The sequence below is a fragment of the Ammospiza caudacuta genome, chromosome 14 (genome assembly GCF_027887145.1).
Source record: "Ammospiza caudacuta isolate bAmmCau1 chromosome 14, bAmmCau1.pri, whole genome shotgun sequence".
Classification (NCBI taxonomy): domain Eukaryota; kingdom Metazoa; phylum Chordata; class Aves; order Passeriformes; family Passerellidae; genus Ammospiza; species Ammospiza caudacuta.
Genome location: NC_080606.1, coordinates 5,589,733 through 5,596,181, shown reverse-complemented (window position 1 = coordinate 5,596,181; position 6,449 = coordinate 5,589,733). Strand labels below are relative to the sequence as shown.

Here is a 6,449-nt window from a genome sequence, read left to right as displayed (position 1 = left end):
CTGAATAATTCAGAAATTATTCTGAGTATTTTAAATATAAAACATATAGCTATGTGTTATACATATAGATATATTACAAAACATAAAACATATAGATATAACTGCACCTTATTCAAATCTCTGTGGAAAAAAGGCCTGTGGATGTTGATTTCTATGAATATATATTTTATGTACACAAACAGAAGCGAAGCATTTCATGTAAATGTAAAGTAAATGTAAAGAGAAACCAGAATACAAGGAAGCAGGGAGTTGACAAGTGATGAACAAGTAAATAATTTTATGTTCTCTAGCAATTTAGAGCACAAACTCCCAATTTGTCCTGTCTTTTCACAGGAAGTGAGACAGACCACCAACAGTTCAGCTTCCTGTGAGGAGCTGATGCTTGATGATGTTTGAAGTCAAGCCCTAAATAAAACCCTGGTTCTGTTGGAGTTGATTTGACACTCATCATGGACTGGAATAAAGGCAGACACCCCCTGTATTCCAAAAACAGAGTGTGTTTTGACCTTCAGGGTTTATGTGAGATCAGGCAGCAGCAGTGGAGCTGCGCTGGAGGTGCGGCATTGCTCACGATGCTCTTTGAACCAGCCCACGTGAGGCAGGCTGTCAGCAGGCTGGGCATCACTGCCCGTCACTGTCACAGGGCTTTGCCAGGGCTCTGCTCACTGAGCCACCCCAGCGGTGCTGGAAGATGAAGGGCTGGATATGAATGATGTAAATGTTCACGAATGGATGCCCTGTGCTGTGATGCTGGCTGTCACTCAGGCTCACAGAGTGCAGAGAATGTTATTCCGTGCTGGAGGAGCCGGGTCTCAGCAGTTTGAGGGGATTTCTGCTGTACACAATGAATCCTACCAGACAAGATGAACTGCAGAGACGTTTCCTGAGGAGAAAGTAGCAAACATGGGCAGGGATAAATGTTGACAGGGGTTGTTCACACTACATGCAAGTGAAAGCCATGGAAATTGAAGGCAGAATTCCCTGAGGCTTTATTGTAACCAGGGTTTCTCTCTTGATTCCTAACCTGGACACTTGCTACTTCCAAGCTCTTACAGCTGCTCTCCCCTGCCTTGCCTTTCAGCAGTTTTGGTTTGGTAAACAGCCTTGATATTGTTTGTTAAACTGACTTCAAATGTTTGATCAAGACTTGGCTTAACAAGGTGTAGAATGTAGCCCCCTTTCTGTTGAAATGTTAGCTTTATAAGATATGTAATAATTGCCTTTATTCAATAATTATATTACCTCACATTTTGATAAGTAATTTCTCTCAAAAAGAATTTTACCTATGAGTCATTGTTGGCCAAAACTGAACAGATTTTTTCCACTGAAAATAATGATGGTGGTAAGAATCAGACAGGAATGGCACTGGTCAGGTAGGAATGTTCTTGTATTCCTGCTCTTGAACACAGTCACTAATCTTCAGCTTTTGACTCATGTGTATCCCACAAAAAGAAACAATAAACATAGGTTCGTTACTTTTTACTTTAACAAGTAGCTCCCAAAATACTTAGCATATATTTAAGAAACAGAATCTGAGGTTTTGTTTCTCAATTTTTATTTTTGCTTTTTAAAACAAAGCAGAAACTACTGTGGAAAATAGCCCTCGTGTGTCAGAGAACCCTAGCAAGTTAAAAGGCAGAAAATAGATTCAAAACTATCTTTAATCTTGAGAAAAGGAACATGAGATTAGTTTTGTGAACGTTCCTTCCCCATCCCAGTGATCGTAGTTTGGTTTTTCCCGGTGACTCCCTCGCTGGAGTTGTGAGGTGAGTTTGAGGCGCCTAATGCAGGCACAACTTGCCATCTCGTGGCATGTTTGTGCACTACCGCGGTTAAAACTCTTACACACAATTAAGGATTTTTCATTCAAGAAAGTGTAGATCAGCGAGTGTAGATTCCATAGAGCATCTCGCCTCTCATGAGATAGCCAAAACCTAAGGGGGGCAGGTACCCACTGTCGATTTATCAATCACGGCGTCTTTAACTGACCTCCAGTGATGCACGGACGAGCCTGGCGGGTCTCCCCCAGCTCAGCGGCCCCGCGTGGCCTGCGCGGCCCCGGGGCTCGGCCGGTGGGCAACGGACACACGGACACACGGACCAACGGACCAACGGGCACACGGACCAACGGGCACACGGACCAACGGGCACACGGACCAACGGACACAAGGACCAACGGCACTCCGATTAACGGACAAATGGACCAACGGACACACGGACTAACGGACACACGGTCTCGGCGCTCCGGCGGCCCCGCGGAGGCGGCAGCGGCGGCTCTCCCGCTGTTTCTCTCGCCTCCCTCCTCCCGTCCCTCTGCCAGGGTCCCCGTCCCTCCCGCCGCTCCCTCCCGGCCCCGGTGCCGCCCCTTCCGTCTCGGCTCACTCGGCGGCGCGGCCGGGTGAGCACCCGTGGAGCCCGGAGCTCTGATGCCGTCAGGGGCTGTCCCACGTCTGGCTCCGCCTGGCTCGCCGTGGGGCACACTCGCTCTGCGGGTCCTGGAGCTGGGCCGGCCCTGACAGAGGCGTCTGGCCCGCGGGGAAGGCCCTGCCGGAGCAGTACGGGTGGGTTCCCTACTGGGGAGCGGCGGCTGCGGCAGCACCTGCTCGGGGATCCCCGGTGAGTGCCGGGACGGAGGGAGGAGGAGGGCAGAGGACGGGACGGGCAGCGAGCTCACACCGATGCTTCTCTTGGCTCGCAGGTGCCACCAGATGTGTGTCCCGGGATCGCATCTCCTGCCAACAGCCTGCAGCACCCACCCTGTGCCGGGATGGGCCCGGGCTGCTGGAGCCAGCACCACAGGAACACCCGTGGGGCCAGGAAAGCCCGGACGGCACAGAACCGCACAAAGGACGCTTTGGATTGCAGCGACGGAGCGGCCTGAGCTCCTCCCCTGCCCTGTTTTGACTCGCCCTGGATTCAAGTTTTTGGCCGAAGTGGGAGGGGATAAAGGCACAGGGTTTTCTCGGCCACTGGCCGTGCTTTTCCCTTGCATGGAACAGTTGGGACCAAGCTCCTTGTGCCCTCCTCCAGCACCAGGGGCATTTTTCACCACCCAGAGTTTGTAAACAAGAAACAGATGCACTCGAGAAGGCATCAAGGGCCTCCTTCCAGCCCAGCTCTGCAGATGCTGAGGCTGCTCTGGGCTCTGCCAGGGCTCAGCTCTGGGCATGGCTGAGCCCACTCTCCCCACCCATTGCTCAGGTCAGATGAATTGCAGGGTGATAAGGAAGGGACTTCAAGGGAATTGAGGTTTAACAGAGTTTTTATTCAAAAAACACAAGGGTAAAAACTTTGCTTTAACAGGCAAGGAGTGCAGTGCAGACAAACTCCAGACAAAGGGTCCAAAGTAAAGTGGAGAACAGCAAACAAAATCAAAAGAGACAGCAACAGAGTACAACAACAGTATGACAGAGTACTAGAAGAGAAAGAGCAGAAGTGCAGGGATACTTACAGGCAGTTCATTTAAGAGGCTATCTCTTCTCCAGGGCATAAAAACAACACAGAAACAAAGCTCTGAGCATGAAGCCATTCCTGTTCTCACCATCTCTTTTGAAGGACCATCATGTCCAAGCCATGGGCAGCACAAGCAGGAGCCCTCTCCTCATGGCTGACAGCTGCCATCCCTCCTTCAGCCACACGTCTGTCTAACAACATCCTGTGAAGTTCCTCCATCCATGGACTCCATCACCAACCAGAGATCTTCATCAAGTGGTAGCTGAAAGAAGATGACAATGGCATGGAGAAGAATGTGCACAGCTAAATTACCTTATGGAAAAGACTGCAGGGGAGTCTTGCTTCCAGGTCACTTGTAAATCAACACAGAGTAAAATGGAGAGACATTCCTGCAGCTGCACTGTCCTTGAAATCTGCACAGTCTAAAGGAGAAGGAGATGTGAAAAAGGAGATGCCTTTCATGGCAAGCATGTGAAAAATGTGCTTAGGAACACCCTAAGATCAGTCTGGAACCCACAACACTTGGTGAACCAGCTGGTTCACCACCTTAACTCAGCAATTCCACCAGTAACTCCACAACTCTCAGAATTATCCATGGGAGGAGGCCATGCACCACTTAGCACAAAAGTGGTCAACTGTCTGGAAAACCTTGCTTAAAGAACCTTCAGAAAGGCAAGGCAGTTGAAAAATGGGCAAAATAGGTGCTTTTGGAAACAAGAATCTCATCTTCCTAGCATCCTCAACAAAGAAAAAGAGTAGGGGAGAAGGTAGGGCTGAGAAGGGAGCAAGGGAGCAGTGGCAGGCGCCAGCAGCAGCAGCCCAGCCATGATGCAGTTAGGTTTATAGTTAGTTTTCGTACACCCCAGCCTCTCCCAAAGTCTGCCCATGGACAGGAGACCATTGGTCTGGTCCAAATTTTCTTGGCCACCCATTGTGGAGACATCACCATGCATTTAGCTGGTGCATTAACATTTTTAGAGATTAAGACCACGCCAGCATGTCCTGCTCTGAAAGATATCACTGCCAAGAAGTCACTGACTTAAACTTACCCTTGGCCAGCTGGCTCAGCTTCAGTGTGTTTCCTGGCAGGCTCCCCCAGGCTCACAGTGTTCCCTGAAAATAACAACAGGAAAGGTGTGGTCACTCCAAGATGGAGACCCCACCCTGCAGGAGAGTCAAAATGCAGCTCCATGCTCTGGGTGGGCAAGAGCAACAAAGGACTCTGACATTCAGCTGCAGAGGAACACTGAGCACAGCTGATGCTCAGGCACACACACCTCACACTCTGCTCTAGCAGACAGGACAGGGAGCAGATGTGCTCAGCTGCATGAAGCACCTCTCTCCTCTCCCCTCTGGCTGTGAGGCTGTGCTGCTGTCAGAATGCTCAGCCCATGATACCTCAACAGAGAGAGGGTCACTGTCCTCTTCCCAAAAAGCTGGTGCTTCACCATCCTCTTCCCAAACAGTTCATGGTGCTCTTCCCACACAGGGAGATGCTGTCCCTTCCCTTTCCCCATGGTGTGATGTTCACTGTGCTCTTCCCACGCCACTGGATGTCCCCTGTCCTGGTCCCACACCTCTGGCTGTCTGCCCTCCTCTTCCCACACTGTGAGATCTTTGTTCTCCTTCTTCCTGTGCCAGAGGATGTTCCCACTCCTCATCCTACACTGCAAGACATTCCCTGTCCTTGATCCACACTGCTGGAGCTTTGCTGGCATCTTCCAGAATGGTGGGAAATTCACCAACATCTTCAAGAACCGTGGAAAGTTCACCATCATCTCCGAGAACAGAGGAAAGTTCACTTTGTTCCTCCTCCCCAGCCTCCTTGTCCTTCTGCTCTTTAGCCTTCTCTTTGGAGACAGACAGAGCTAGAGGAGCCCCTGATGCAGCTACTCTGCTTTGTGGACAGACAGTAGCATGAGGAAGTTGTATCAAAATTATGGCCTTATTTATCCTCAGCTGCACTAAGGAGAAATAGCATTCTGGGGTGTTCAAACTAACAGTGGGCTAAAGTAGACATTGCCACTTACGCTTGTGAGTTAAATACTCCACCACGGCTAAAAGCAGCACGCAATCTTCTGTCTGCAAAATCATTCCTGTAGCTGTTCAAAAGCTCTTCACCAAAAGAGGAGAAAACGGCCAGGGATCCTTTAGCATCTGCTGCTACAAAGGCACTGACAGGAACTTTCAGTCAGCCCACCAGCTTCTCCGTAGCCACGCCTCAGGTGACCTGCAACGGGAGAGGGAAAATTAACCAGATGCTATCAGGAAAATAAAACTGTCAGTGCTGGAAAATTCCACGCAACAAGGCAGCCCCGAGAGAGCGTTCAGCTTTCACAATATCCCTCCGGGAGTCCTTTCAGTGAAACGCCGCTGCCTGCACGGAGAGCCCCCCAAACGCGGAGCCTCCCCGCTGTCCCCCAGTGCCCTTAGCCAGCGGGATCCCCGCTCCTCAGCCACAGCGGCCGCTCCCGGCTCACCGCTCGGCTGCGCCCCCAGCCCTGCCCCGCCACCGCGGGGATCCCCCCGCTGCATCCCCGCTCCCGGGCCCCGCACCCGCCACCGCCCGGCCCCGCTGGACGCCCGCAGCCCCGGCCCGGCCATGCCGGGGCCCCCTCACCTGCTTGCGTGGTGTCGCTCAGGTCGCAGCCGCTGCCGGGGAAGTCGCGCAGCTTCCTCCCGCTCAGGCACAGGATGCCCGAGCTGCCCGCCTCCTCCAGGGCCCGCTCCAGGCTGCGCACCGTGTGCGACTGCGGCAGAGCTGCCGCGCCCCAGTGCGGCCCCGACGAGAAGGAGAGAGTCAGGTGCGCGGGGATGCCGAGCCCCGCCGCTCCGCTCCCGGCCGCCGTCCCGCTGCCGCTGCCGCTGCCGTTGTTGCCGCCGCCGCCCCCCTGCCCGGCCGCCATCTTGACCGGCCCCTCCACAACAACGGCCGCGGCCGCTGCGCAGGCGCCGCGGGGCCCGCAGGGGGCGCCGCGGGACGGGGCGGGGCCTCG

The 6,449-nt window shown here is 52.8% G+C and overlaps 1 long non-coding RNA gene across 2 annotated transcripts; it reads right to left on the bottom strand.

Annotated features, from left to right (window-relative positions):
- Positions 1–3,262: 3,262 nt before the first annotated feature.
- Positions 3,263–6,243, bottom strand: LOC131564048 (uncharacterized). 2 transcript variants are annotated; one of them, XR_009275341.1, is made up of 4 exons: positions 6,074–6,243; positions 5,484–5,683; positions 4,503–4,566; positions 3,263–3,715 (listed from the first exon to the last, which is right to left on the bottom strand). It is a non-coding gene; the product is annotated as an uncharacterized LOC131564048 (long non-coding RNA). The 2 variants fall into 2 exon arrangements; XR_009275342.1 differs by lacking the exons at positions 5,484–5,683; positions 6,074–6,243 and adding an exon at positions 4,731–5,469.
- Positions 6,244–6,449: the final 206 nt, after the last annotated feature.